The sequence below is a fragment of the Mizuhopecten yessoensis genome, unplaced genomic scaffold, assembly GCF_002113885.1.
Source record: "Mizuhopecten yessoensis strain PY_sf001 unplaced genomic scaffold, ASM211388v2 scaffold915, whole genome shotgun sequence".
Lineage (NCBI taxonomy): Eukaryota > Metazoa > Mollusca > Bivalvia > Pectinida > Pectinidae > Mizuhopecten > Mizuhopecten yessoensis.
In genome coordinates this window covers 80,344-95,712 of record NW_018403785.1, presented here as the reverse complement: position 1 = coordinate 95,712, position 15,369 = coordinate 80,344, and the positions used below count along the sequence as shown (strand labels likewise).

The 15,369-nt window shown below is 39.0% G+C and overlaps 1 protein-coding gene across 3 annotated transcripts in view; it reads left to right on the top strand.

Moving 5' to 3' along the window:
• Positions 1–15,369, top strand: part of LOC110454192 — a 104,128-nt gene that overhangs the window by 29,085 nt on the left and 59,674 nt on the right. The window contains exon 1 of one of the 3 annotated variants that reach the window (XM_021503580.1): positions 6,455–6,519. The exons of the other annotated variants lie outside the window; for them this stretch is intronic. The gene's annotated coding sequence lies outside the window, so the exon portion shown is untranslated. Of the gene's footprint in view, positions 1–6,454; positions 6,520–15,369 lie in introns of those variants that run through there. 3 annotated transcript variants of the gene reach the window in all.

The window sequence follows — 15,369 nt, the reverse complement described above, 5'->3', positions numbered from 1 at the left end:
GGTGAAAATCTAGTTGTTTTGTTAGGTTGGTGGTGTAGGTCAAGGGTGAAACTAGTTGTATAGTTAGGTTGGTGGTGTAGGTCTAGGGTGAAACTCTAGTTGATTTGTTAGGTTGGTGGTGTAGGTCTAGGGTGAAACTCTAGTTGTTTTGTTAGGTTGGAGGTGTAGGTCAAGGGTGAAACTCTAGTTGTATAGTTAGTTTGGTGGTGTAGGTCAAGGGTGAAACTCTAGTTGTTTTGTTAGGTTGGAGGGGTAGGTCTAGGGTGCAACTCTAGTTGTATAGTTAGGTTGATGGTGTAGTTCTAGGGTGAAACTCGAGTTGTTTTGTTAGGTTGGGGGTGTAGGTCTAGGGTGAAACTCTAGTTGATTTGTTAGGGTGGTGGTGTAGGTCTAGGGTGAAACTCTAGTTGTATAGTTAGGGTGGAGGTGTAGGTCTAGGGTGCAACTCTAGTTGTATAGTTAGGTTGGAGGTATAGGTCTAGGGTGAAACTCTAGTTGTATAGTTAGGTTGGAGGTGTAGGTCTAGGGTGAAACTCTAGTTGTTTTGTTAGGTTGGCGGTGTAGGTCAAGGGTGAAACTCTAGTTGTTTTGTTAGGTTGATGGTGTAGTTCTAGGGTGAAACTCGAGTTGTTTTGTTAGGTTGGAGGTTTAGGTCAAGGGTGAAACTCTAGTTGTATAGTTAGGTTGGAGGTGTAGGTCTAGAGCGCCTGTACTATCTAAATAGGCAGTGGTGTAGTACCCAGAGCACCTGTACTATCTAAATAGGCAGTGGTGTAGTACCTAGAGCACCTGTACTATCTAAATAGGCAGTGGTGTAGTACCTAGAGCGCCTGTACTATCTAAATAGGCAGTGGTGCAGTACCTAGAGCGCCTGTACTATCTAAATACATGTAGGCAGTGGTGTAGTACCTAGAGTGCCTGTACTATCTAAATAGCCAGTGGTGTAGTACCTAGAGCGCCTGTATTATCTAAATAGGCAGTGGTGTAGTACCTACAGAGCACGTGTACTATCTAAATAGGCAGTGGGGCAGTACCTAGAGCACATGTACTATCTAAATAGGCAGTGGTGAAGTACCTAGAGCGCCTGTACTATCTAAATAGCTAGAGCACCTGTACTATCTAAATAGCCGGTGGTGTAGTACCTAGAGCACCTAGCTGTACTATCTAAATAGGCAGGGGTGTAGTACCTAGAGTGCCTGTAGTATCTAAATAGCCAGTGGTGTAGTTCCTAGAGCGCCTGTACTATCTAAATAGCCAGCGGTGTAGTACCTAGAGCACCTGTAATATCTAAATAGGCAGTGGTGTAGTACCTAGAGTACCTGTACTATCAAAATAGCCAGTGGTGTAGTACCTCCAGAGCACCTGTACTATCTAAATATGCAGTGGTGTAGTACCTACAGAGAACCTGTACTATCTAAATAGGCAGCGGTGTAGTACCTAGAGCACCTGTAATATCTAAATAGGCAGTGGTGTAGTACCTACAGCGCACCTGTACTATCTAAATAGCCGGTGGTGTAGTACCTAGAGCACCTAGCTGTACTATCTAAATAGGCAGGGGTGTAGTACCTACAGAGCACCTGTCCTATCTAAATAGGCAGTGTGTAGTACCTAGAGCACCTAGCTGTACTATCTAAATAGGCAGGGGTGTAGTACCTAGAGTGCCTGTAGTATCTAAATAGCCAGTGGTGTAGTACCTAGAGCGCCTGTATTATCTAAATAGGCAGTGGTGCAGTAACTAGAGCACCTGTACTATCTAAATAGACAGTGGTGTAGTACCTACAGAGCACGTGTACTATCTAAATAGGCAGTGGTGCAGTACCGAGAGCACCTGTACTATCTAAATAGCCAGTAGTGTAGTACCTAGAGCGTCTGTACTATCTGTACTATCTAAATAGGCAGTGGTGCAGTACCTAGAGCGCCTGAACTATCTAAATACATGTAGGCAGTGGTGAAGTACCTAGAGCGCCTGTACTATCTAAATAGCCAGTAGTGTAGTACCTAGAGCGCCTGTATTATCTAAATAGGCAGTGGTGCAGTACCTAGAGCGCCCGTACTATCTAAATACATGTAGGCAGTGGTGTAGTTCCTAGAGTGCCTGTACTATCTAAATAGCCAGTAGTGTAGTACCTAGAGCACCTGTATTATCTAAATAGGCAGTGGTGCAGTAACTAGAGCACCTGTACTATCTAAATAGACAGTGGTGTAGTACCTACAGAGCACGTGTACTATCTAAATAGGCAGTGGAGTAGTACCTACAGAGCACCTGTACGATCTAAATAGCCAGTGGTGTAGTTCCTAGAGCGCCTGTACTATCTAAATAGCTAGAGCACCTGTACTATCTAAATAGTCAGTGGTGTAGAACCTAGAGCACCTGTACTATCTAAAGAGCCAGTGGTGTAGTTCCTAGAGCGCCTGTACTATCTAAATAGCTAGAGCACCTGTACTATCTAAAGAGCCAGTGGTGTAGTTCCTAGAGCGCCTGTACTATCTAAATACATGTAGGCAGTGGTGTAGTTCCTAGAGTGCCTGTACTATCTAAATAGGCAATGGTGTAGTACCTAGAGCGCCTGTATTATCTAAATAGGCAGTGGTGCAGTACCTAGAGCGCCCGTACTATCTAAATACATGTAGGCAGTGGTGTAGTACCTAGAGCACATGTACTATCTAAATAGGCAGTGGCGCAGTACCTAGAGCGCCTGTACTATCTGAATAGGCAGCGGTGTAGTACCTAGAGCACCTGTATTATCTAAATAGGCAGTGGTGTAGTACCTACAGCGCACCTGTACTATCTAAATAGCCAGTAGTGTAGTACCTAGAGCACCTGTATTATCTAAATAGGCAGTGGTGCAGTACCGAGAGCACCTGTACTATCTAAATATCCAGTGGTGTAGTACCTAGAGCACCTGTACTATCTAAATAGGGTGTGGTGTAGTACCTAGAGCACCTGTACTATCTAAATAGCCAGTGGTGTAGTACCTAGAGCGCCTGTACTATCTAAATAGGCAGTGGTGTAGTACCTAGAGTACCTGTACTATAATAGGCAGTGGTGTAGTACCTAGATCACCTGTACTATCTAAATAGGCAGTGGTGTAGTACCTAGAGTACCTGTACTATCAAAATAGCCAGTGGTGTAGTACCTAGAGCACCTGTACTATCTAAATAGGCAGTGGTGTAGTACCTAGAGTACCTGTACTATCTAAATAGGCAGTGGTACAGTACCTAGAGTGCCTGTACTATCTAAATACGCAGTGGTGCAGTACCTAGGGCAACTAGCTGTACTATCTAAATAGGCAGCGGTGCAGTAACTAGAGCACCTGTACTATCTAAATAGGCAGTGATGCAGTACCTAGAGTGCCTGTACTATCTAGATAGGCAGTGGTGTAGTACCTAGAGTGCCCGTACTATCTAAATAGGCAGTGGTGTAGTACCTAGAGTGCCCGTACTATCTAAATAGGCAGTGGTGTAGTACCTACAGAGCCCCTGTACTATCTAAATAGCCAGTGGTGTAGTACCTACAGAGCCCCTGTACTATCTAAATAGCCAGTGGTGTAGTACCTAGAGCGCCTGCACTATCTAAATAGCCAGTGGTGTAGTACCTAGAGCGTCTGTACTATCTAAATAGGCAGTGGTGCAGTACCTAGAGCGCCTGTACTATCTAAATAGCCAGTGGTGTAGTACCTAGAGCGCCTGCACTATCTAAATAGCCAGTGGTGTAGTACCTAGAGCGCCTGCACTATCTAAATAGCCAGTGGTGTAGTACCTAGAGCGTCTGTACTATCTAAATAGGCAGTGGTGTAGTACCTACAGAGCGCCTGTACTATCTAAATAGGCAGTGGTGCAGTACCTAGGGCACCTAGGTGTACTATCTAAATAGGCAGTGGTGCAGTACCTAGAGTGCCCGTACTATCTAAATAGGCAGTGGTGTAGTAACTACAGAGCACCTGTACTATCTAAATAGCCAGTGGTGTAGTACCTAGAGCGTCTGTACTATCTAAATAGGCAGTGGTGTAGAACCTAGAGTGCCTGTACTATCTAAATAGGCAGTGGTGCAGTACCTAGGGCACCTAGCTGTACTATCTAAATAGGCAGCGGTGCAGTACCTAGAGCACCTGTACTATCTAAATAGGCAGTGGTGTACAGGTAGTACAGGTGCTCTAGGTACTGCCCCGCTGCCTATTTAGATATTACAGGTGCTCTAGGTACTGCCCCGCTGCCTATTTAGATAGGACAGGTGCTCTAGGTACTATACCACTGCCTATTTAGAAAGTACAGGTGCTCTATGTACTACACCACTGCCCATTTAGATAGTACAGGCCCTCTAGGTACTACACAACTGCCTATTTAGATGGTACAGGTGCTCTAGCTACTACACCACTGCCCATTTAGATAGTACAGACGCTCTAGGTACTATCTAAATAGCCAGTGGTGCAGTACCTAGGGCACCTAGCTATACTATCTAAATAGGCAGTTGTGTAGTACCTAGAGCACCTGTACTATCTAAATAGGCAGTGGTGTACAGGTAGTACCTAGAGCACCTGTACTATCTAAATAGGCAGTGGTGCAGTACCTAGAGCACCTGTACTATCTAAATAGGCAGTGGTGCACAGGGCTAACAAGGCAATGTCTGCTGTGAGGATTGTAAACTCCCAAACCTATAGGAAGGATTAATTGCCCCACAAACAAAATCTGATCTGTACAATATAACTACCCTTTACCAAAATCAGGCAGATTTTTGTTGTTCTCTATAACGTGTAAACACTGTATTACAAATAACAAACAAAAATCAAACTTCATTTTGTAAAAAATTGAGTAGCTGACTTGTTATTAGGATAGTATATAAATGGTGACATCAGGAACTATATATATGATACCAGTTGTTCCCAGACAGTTTCTTGTTTATGGCCTAATAGAGTATAGGCTATATGTACCTTGGTACCGTTGTCAGATTTCTGTGAGGGTTTATGATAATGTCTATACAGCATTATATAGTCCTATTTATTCCAATGTCAAAGCCCTGCCTAATTCAGATGGTAACACCCCACCCGCCACTGTTATCCGAGGACAAAACTTATTGACATAACTGTGCTACATATATATAGATCTGTCCTCACAATTACAAATGCACTTAATCTGAGAACTCAATTTATTTTCGATTAATTCAATGCTGAGTTGTAATTAATGCAGCCCTGAGATTAAAATGTTAATAGGCAGACAGACAGACAGATTCTTTATTTCCTCCATATAGAGATTACATGTCTTACATGAGTGTACTGTTATAATAATTAACTCGTACAATTATAGAAAACATGGTATATAAATGTCATATTGCTATCCCAGTTATCAACACTGCAGATTATTTCATACTACATTGGTCAGAAGTACAACTGACCTCTCAGAAATTTCGACTCACTTCTCAAGAAAACTGTTGACTTCAGAAAGCATGTGCTCTACACAGCGTGCAACTCCGATGATGCAGTTCTCCCATTCATCTTCATCTATTTCCATCACCATTCCATTACCTAAGAGAAACAGGTACTGGTCGTCTTCTTCCAACAAATCAAATTTATCATTATCTATAACCTTTAGCGTATTTACAACATATATGCTCTAAAAACTTATCCCTACTGCTGAATAAAGATGGACATTGTATAAGGAAGTGCTTTGCTATGTTGTCTGTTGCTTTACGGCACAATTTACAAATTACACAATCAGCCCCTGTCCGATATGAGAGCTTTACTAATTCCGCAAGTGTCCATGTCAGTTTTGGATATTTCAAGCTTAATTCCCACAGAGGGTTGGGGCCCATATACGGATGTATGCACTTAGAATGACTTGGTAGCACATTGTGTTCACGTTCACAACACTATTCATTGAAATAAAACTGTTCTGTAACGTTTTTGACAAAGAGCTTCCATTGTCTTGAACTGCATGTTAAAGATGAAAGAACGAATTCAAGAAAGAACGAGTGTATTCCAAATTTTAACATTGTGCCTAATATATCCTTAATAAAACTGGCACTACAGAAAAGGTACTTTCCAAATACAAAGTTGCATACTCGGATAAGAAATAGGCTTTTCCAAACGAAGTCAGTACTGGCATTGCATAACTTATTCCATTGTCACGTTCTGGTTAATATCATGTTTCCCTCTGACAAATGTGAAGTGATATTAAGTGGAATTTGCTGTATATAAATGTATATAAATGGTGTGAATTAATATAATTGAAATATATGTATTTACAGAATATCATACATAGTATAAAGATCATGTAATAATAATAGTTAGGTGTAAATTAAAAAACAAGCTATATCTAGCTACACATATCACATTTAACAATGAATATGTTTTATTAATTGGATATATATATTGAAGTGATTCAGTTATTAGAAACTGCAGAAAATGTGTTTACAATTTTTTAGAGCGACCTGGTCTTATTCTCAAGAGAAGATGAAAAGTACAGGCAAGAAGAGAAATATTACACGAAGATAACAGAAGAAATAGTTCACGCCAACTACTGATGGTGCAAACCTTACATAGCTATCTTTATATTCTCTAATATTGGGTGGGACAACGGTTTGGACAATTGGATATTTAGCATTTATTAGTGACTCTCTTCCAATTTAAGCATCATTACTTGTATATGTAATGATAAATATTTTATAAATATTCAGTGTTTTCTCTAGAGTGGTGGATGGTGCACATCCCCTCCTCCCCCCCCCCCCCAAGTTTTAGGACCATGCTAAGACAAAGTCACCTTTTGCCTGTCATCATACATTGTCCATCTGTAAACAAAGATCAGATAGCTAGGTTAACTATAGTCTATATAAGTATATTACACTTTTGGCTATCTTTTCCTTTTTCTTTAGTGGGAACCTGTATTATTAAGTCAAACTTGGTAGAGCTATTATTATCATGTGATGGCAATTTTTTGTAAGAAAATAAAGACCCTAATATAGTATTAATATAGTCAGTATTAAACATTCTATAGCAGGTATATACTGAAGATTGGAGAATAAATATTAACTATTGTCTGTTTTCTGACCGTTATCAGATAAATAACATAAAGCAAGTCATTTAAGTTAAATGTACTACATCCTGCACTTCATACCATGCAGTATGCCAGTAGTCCTGTAGGTTTGTCACTAATTACATAAATCACCACTCAGTCTTCTGGTACACTATATGTATTATACATGTACTATACACACAGTTTGTACACTTCATTGCATTGCCTCTACTATATACAGATACACAAAGAGATATATATGTAATATAAAGTTGTTTGTTAAGTTATTTAAACCCTTAGAAATATTACATTTCCTCCTCATACATGTCTATAGCCTTACACACACATATGCTGTACATGCATGCCTGCATCAGTTATTACCAAGTGGCAGAAAACCCAAGTTTCTACATTCTAGTCCTTATGCACTGGGCTTATCTATAAATAGCGACATGGTAGGTGTAGGAGTATATGTGTAGGCAGGTGCCCTGGGGTCAGCTGATAACTCTGTGTACTCTAGAGTGGCAGGTCTGTGTACTTACTGTCCAGGTAGTGTCTATTGTGTACAACTCCAGGTATTTAGGGCACTGGGACACAGTAGGGCATGCTGGAAAACACGGAACACTGTTTTCCTGGAATTCACTTGACAAACAGTTTTGTAAAGTTTTCTGTCACCTAACAGGATGTTGTTTGTTGGTGTCTATATGATATTTACACTAGTCACAGCTAGGCTGTCCAAGTTGATCAACTGATCAGGTTTCTGAGAGTTTAATGAATGTGAATGAGATATCCACCTGGAACGATCTTACCTCATTTTCTTCAACTCACTGAGTCGTTCCTGGTCAACCCCATAATATTCAATTTAGATTAATTTTGAGAAAAAATTCTCTTGTTGAAACTGAAATAAAATGAAAAAGACACTTGATTTCCTTTTCATTTAAACAAAGTGAAAATTTAAGCTGATTATGACGGATGTTCAGACCAAGAAGACCAATATCAGCCCCAAGGGCCTTTTTCCCTTTTTGAGTTGCTTAATTTCTAAATGATAAAAATATAAATTTTTGAAAGGTTTAAAAATTTCAAACTTTTAATATTAGTTGACTAGACCTGGTGTTGATGCAATAATTAAAGGGATACATTTGGTTTGATTTCGATCCAACCCTACGTTGTCAAATATCTGTTAATTTATGTATATACATTTTGTATTAGAAAATTGCAACCTCCTCAAAAATGGAAGTTTGATATTGCAATGGTCAAAGCCCGGTAATGTTGACATGATATAAGTACCATTATCACATACTAGTCCATGATAGGGGCTGTTTTACATAGACCAATCCATATCCATGTGCAATATCAGCCCAGCACACACCTTATCTGTTTAACTTCCAGTTCAACCCTTTTCAGGAAAATCACACCTCAAACTACTACTGTGCACACTGCATATCTGTCTGTATATGCTATCCTGTTGGTGTTTTATTTAAGAATGTGATAGAAGTTAAGCTCCTGAAATATTTATTTTCTGCCAGTTTTATGTGTTATTGCTTATACCTCTGATGTCATAGAGCAGTGTATGATAAAAAGGTTACCATATGACCATTTCCATATCCTACTCCTATCTGCCCCAGGGGCAAGAGGCCCAACCCATATCAGCCCCAAGGGCCAGAGGCTGACCCATATCAGCCTTAGGGACCAGAGGTGTGACCCATATCAGCCCCAGGGGCCAGAGGCCCGACCCATATCAGCCCCAGGGGCCAGCGGCTCGACCCATATCAGCCCTAGGGGCAAGAGGTCCGACCCATATCAACCCCAGGGGCCAGAGGCCCGACCCATATCAGCCCCAGGGGTCAGAGGCCCGACCAATATCAGCCCCAGAGGCCAGAGGCCCGACCCATATCAGCCCTAGGGGCAAGAGGCCCGACCCATATCAACCCCAGGGGCCAGAGGCCCAACCCATATCAGCCCCAGGGGCCAGAGGCCCGACCAATATCAGCCCCAGGGGCCAGAGGCCCGACCCATATCAGCCCCAGGGGCAGGATTGAGGTCTCTCTGGCTGATATGAGAGTCTTGGGCTAATACAGAGTAGGATATGGAAATGTCATGTGATAACCTTTAAGGATGGCAGTGTATAGATACAGTAGGTGTAAACATCGTGATAAAAATTGCACAGATATATACGAGATGTAATACAACTACGACAGGTAGTTCCTATCTAGGTATAAATATTGATGTTACTTCACTTATGTAAGTGCATGTTAATCACATTAAACAAAACATAATACATGTATAGCTAATGTTGTAAAATAGATAAATCTCAAAGAAATGCTAGAAAAATGTTTCTATTTGTAAATGTTCAACATAAGAATTTTCTTTAGAAAAGAAGTTCCATGAACAAACAGGCCCTAGCTATTATTTATAATGAATCAGATAGGCATTTATTCATACAAAACTCAGCCTAAAATCTGCAGGTAATTTTGTTTCCAACCTGATCAACAATGCATCAAACCTGGATGATAGTGGGCTGATCTCACGTAGGAATGTTGTGTGATTAACTCACACAGACTGTTCATCAAACCTAGATAATAGTGGGCTGCATGATCTCACGTAGGAATGATGTGTGACTAACCCACACAGACTGTTCATCAAACCTGGATAATAGTGGGCTGATCTCACGTAGGATTGATGTTGTGTGACTAACCCACACAGACTGTTCATCAAACCTGGATAATAGTGGGCTGATCTCACATAGGAATGTTGTGTGATTAACTCACACAGACTGTTCATCAAACCTGGATAATAATGGGCTGATCTCACGTAGGAATGATGATGTGTGACTAACCCACACAGACTGTTCATCAAACCTGGATAATAGTGGGCTGATCTCACATAGGAATGTTGTGTGATTAACTCACACAGACTGTTCATCAAACCTAGATAATAGTGGGCTGATCTCACATAGGAATGATGTGTGACTAACCCACACAGAATGTTCATCAAACCTGGATAATAGTGGGCTGATCTCACTTAGGAATGATGTGTGATTAACCCACACAGACTGTTCATCAAACCTGGATAATAGTGGGCTGATCTCACGTAGGAATGATGTGGTGTGATTAACCCACACAGAATGTTCATCAAACCTGGATAGTAGTGGGCTGATCTCACGTAGGAATGTTGTGTGATTAACTCACACAGACTGTTCATCAAACCTGGATAATAGTGGGCTGATCTCACGTAGGAATGATGATGTGTGACTAACCCACACAGACTGTTCATCAAACCTGGATAATAGGGGGCTGATCTCACGTAGGAATGATGTGTGACTAACACACACAGAATGTTCATCAAACCTAGATAATAGTGGGCTGATCTCACGTAGGATTGATGTTGTGTGGCTAACCCACACAGAATGTTCATCAAACCTGGATAGTGGTGGGCTGATCTCACGTAGGAATGTTGTGTGATTAACTCACACAGACTGTTCATCAAACCTGGATAATAGGGGGCTGATCTCACGTAGGAATGATGTGTGACTAACACACACAGAATGTTCATCAAACCTAGATAATAGTGGGCTGATCTCACGTAGGATTGATGTTGTGTGACTAACCCACACAGAATGTTCATCAAACCTGGATAATAGTGGGCTGATCTCACGTAGGAATGATGTGTGACTAACCCGCACAGACTGTTCATCAAACCTAGATAATAGTGGGCTGATCTCACGTAGGATTGATGATGTGTGATTAACCCACACAGACTGTTCATCAAACCTGGATAATAGTGGGCTGATCTCACGTAGGAATGATGTGGTGTGATTAACCCACACAGAATGTTCATCAAACCTGGATAATAGTGGGCTGATCACACGTAGGAATGATGTGTGACTAACCCACACAGACTGTTCATCAAACCTTGATAATAGTGGGCTGATCTCACGTAGGAATGATGTGGTGTGATTAACCCACACAGAATGTTCATCAAACCTGGATAATAGTGGGCTGATCACACGTAGGAATGATGTGTGACTAACCCACACAGAATGTTCATCAAACCTTGATAATAGTGGGCTGATCTCACGTAGGATTGATGTGTGATTAACCCACACAGAATGTTCATCAACGCAGAATAATGTTAACATTAACTACACATTTATAATTTACATGACTGAAAAACTTCCTGAGCTTTAATCACATGTCATAATAGTTGTCCATATATAGGATTTTCTTTCTTATCAACCTTGAAAAACGAGTCATAGATTTTATTTACAGCCAGAACAAGTATAGGACAAACAAATCCAGGTTTCATTTTTGCACAAAATCTTTATTGCAATAAATTAGGTACCTTATTCCAACAATGACACCGCTGTCCCGGGCTGATAAAATGTATACAGCTGAAACTAACTCATCTTGTTCCTTTACTGTATATTGTTTTTTCTCACACTTATCAGGTAGAACAAACATATAGGATCACCTTACAGGTACCACTGCCAAAAAATGTATCTAAGTATTATAAAGTATTTTGTTCTGGCACGAACATATAGCTTTGATTAATCATTTCTGGAAAGAATCCGTACCTTGCAGGACTTTTATAAAAAATCTCAAAGATGAAATAATCAAAATATATAATCAACAACAGTGTTGCAAATGAAAAATAAAACCTCCACTGGGTTAGACCGGGATTTGAACCCTGGACCTCCGACTACTAAACTATTACTTTCTGGTTAAGCTTCCTTGCCGACAGAAGTGTCCTGAGTTATGTCCAAATAGAAGGTAAGGGGAGGTAACTGCATATAGGAAAATGAACCCCAGTTTAGTGGGACACTGATGGGAGCCTTAATAATACCATTGTTTACAAGTAGCCTGTCTTGGGCCTCACATTAAAGTAGTATGGCCTCTGATCTCCTATATGTGAATGCTTGTGCTTCAACAGTAGAAGAAAAATTTGTTTTACAGTTCATATATAATATTGTGAATAAATTAACATTTAAACAGTCCTTTGAGTGACCATTGATAGGCCTGCATCACTTGTGTTTTAGTGTATAGATAGGTAAGATCCCTGTGTGAAATGTTGTGCCTACCAAGCGTAACATTTTCACAGTTTAGCGAGAGGCATTAGAAATTGAGTGCTGAACTTTAAGAATCTTATCCCCATTGCTGAGACATCTCTGTCTGTATCACACAGGAGTAATTTATTATTTTTCTTCCTCATTTCCTGCTTCTTCTGAGACTCACTAAGGGTTTGACATAAGTCAACATATATACTAAATATCTACAAACATCAAGTTTGGCATATGTTATATTTTCCTCCTCCTGTTTCTTCAGTTCATCAAAATCTATAAATATAACTCCAAATGACAAAATGCCGTAAATGGCTCACCTACGGGTGGCCGTTGAATTTATTATTAAACGTCCATATTGCTTAATAATATTTTTTGATGAAATTTGCGGCCCATAAAACCGCCACAAATCTACGATGAGAAAAATTATATTTTAAAACATTATTTTTCCATCGGAGATGTCGCCAACGAAACGGTAACTGACTAATAACGTCCTCCAGTAGACTGGTTACTTGTGTAACATGAGTGTTGTAAACATCTACACACATGTCGTTCTTGTGTGGTCTTATCTTTAAACGGAGAAACAGTTCCGACACTAACGACACATGTACACTGCACCCCGTATTCAGTTTTTAAAATTCCTACTAAATTGGCGATCGTACGCACAACTACATCAGACGTGCTTTCAGGACGACTCAGACAGTTTCCCCCAATCTGAAGACACACTGCCCGTTCTCCCTCCATGATGTCACCCCGTTGTAAACGATTGATCAGGTTCGAAGTGGTACCAACCGGGAAACCTTTCAAATTAATCATATCACTTCGCAGCCCGAAATTCCAGCGTCGTTCGTCTTTTTTGACATATTGATCTAAACGTGAAATAAAGCTGTGTTCTGAAAAAGGCACTGTCCCTGTCGGGTTGGGTCCTGCCATCCTCAACTCTGACAATGTTAACAAACGAGTCTCACAAAAGTTTGTACCCCACAAACAGCAAATTACGCCAAAATATATTTATCAGTTGCAGCCCCGAAACAATGACATTTGTTCACATGAAGAGTATTGAGTCCAAAAAGAGTTAAATGTGGGGTAACAATGACAAAATGTGCATTTTTGTTGATATTTACAAAAATCAATCTGTACGTGCACTGTTGTTGATCCCTGACGAAGGTAAGGTTCAATTAGTGCGCTCCACTCAACTGTGAACTTTAGCTGACCAATCAGCGTTGACCGTTCACGTGATGTACGCGTGGTCAATATGTGTCGGGCATAAGTGGAGCCACTCGTGTAACCGAGGATAAAATTAATTAGATATTCAAATAAAAATAAGTCTTATAAGTAAGACTTTGCATTTTCTTCCACCCTTTCCTACGTAAAAACAACACGTAGTGGCGAGCCCAATGCACAGTGCCATCATCAAGGGCTTGTGAAATTTATGGTCCTCCCAGGGATCCCTAGTTACACTGCGTTAAGGGATGATGTGATGGTGCGTTCAGAATAGAAATCACATTTGAGCTATCTTCCGTACGTAGGTAAAGACAGATTTTTCTCCCACCTTTCATGGAATTGCCTCCTGTTTTACCTGTTCAACGTTTCTGTTACCCCCTTGGGGTATGACAGATTTTTCTCCCATCTTTCATGGAATTGCCTCCGGTATAGATTATATTACACTATTACAGATGTTTATACAATGTATAGATTATATTCCACTATTACAGTTGTTAATACAATGTGTATAGATTATATTACACTATTACAGATGTTAATACAATGTGTATAGATTATATAACACTATTACAGATGTTTATACAATATATAAATTATATTACACTATTACAGATCTTTATACAATGTATAAATTATATTACACTATTACAGATGTTTATACAATGTATAGATTATACTACACTTTTAGAGATGTTTATACAATATATAAATTATATTACACTATTACAGATAATTATACAATATATAAATTATATTACACTATTACAGATCTTTATACAATGTATAGATTATATTACACTGTTACAGGTCTTTATCCAATGTATAGATTATATTACACTATTACAGATGTTTATACAATGTATATATATTATTATATACAATGTATAGATTATATTATATACAATGTATAGATTGGAGAAGCATGCCTGACACATTAGGCTGCTGTTCCTTACTTGGGTCAGAGAGTACAAAGTGTATCCCACCCAAACAACCAACTAAGCCAACATATCAATACTATAGATTCACACATATTTACATAGCAAGGTCAGGCTGAGGCAACTCTCAACTCTGTTTCTTACTGACATGAATACAACAAGTATAGCCTACTTATATAGTATTATAAGTCTGAATACAAAGAGTATAGCCTACTTATATAGTATTATAAGTCTGAATACAAAGAGTATAGCCTACTTATATAGTATTATAAGTCTGAATACAAAGAGTATAGCCTACTTATATAGTATTATAAGTCTGAATACAAAGAGTATAGCCTACTTATATAGTATTATAAGTCTGAATACAAAGAGTATAGCCTACTTATATAGTATTATAAGTCTGAATACAAAGAGTATAGCCTACTTATATAGTATTATAAGTCTGAATACAAAGAGTATAGCCTACTTATATAGTATTATAAGTCTGAATACAAAGAGTATAGCCTACTTATATAGTATTATAAGTCTGAATACAAAGAGTATAGCCTACTTATATAGTATTATAAGTCTGAATACAAAGAGTATAGCCTACTTATATAGTATTATAAGTCTGAATACAAAGAGTATAGCCTACTTATATAGTATTATAAGTCTGAATACAAAGAGTATAGCCTACTTATATAGTATTATAAGTCTGAATACAAAGAGTATAGCCTACTTATATAGTATTATAAGTCTGAATACAAAGAGTATAGCCTACTTATATAGTATTATAAGTCTGAATACAAAGAGTATAGCCTACTTATATAGTATTATAAGTCTGAATACAAAGAGTATAGCCTACTTATATAGTATTATAAGTCTGAATACAAAGAGTATAGCCTACTTATATAGTATTATAAGTCTGAATACAAAGAGTATAGCCTACTTATATAGTATTATAAGTCTGAATACAAAGAGTATAGCCTACTTATATAGTATTATAAGTCTGAATACAAAGAGTATAGCCTACTTATATAGTATTATAAGTCTGAATACAAAGAGTATAGCCTACTTATATAGTATTATAAGTCTGAATACAAAGAGTATAGCCTACTTATATAGTATTATAAGTCTGAATACAAAGAGTATAGCCTACTTATATAGTATTAT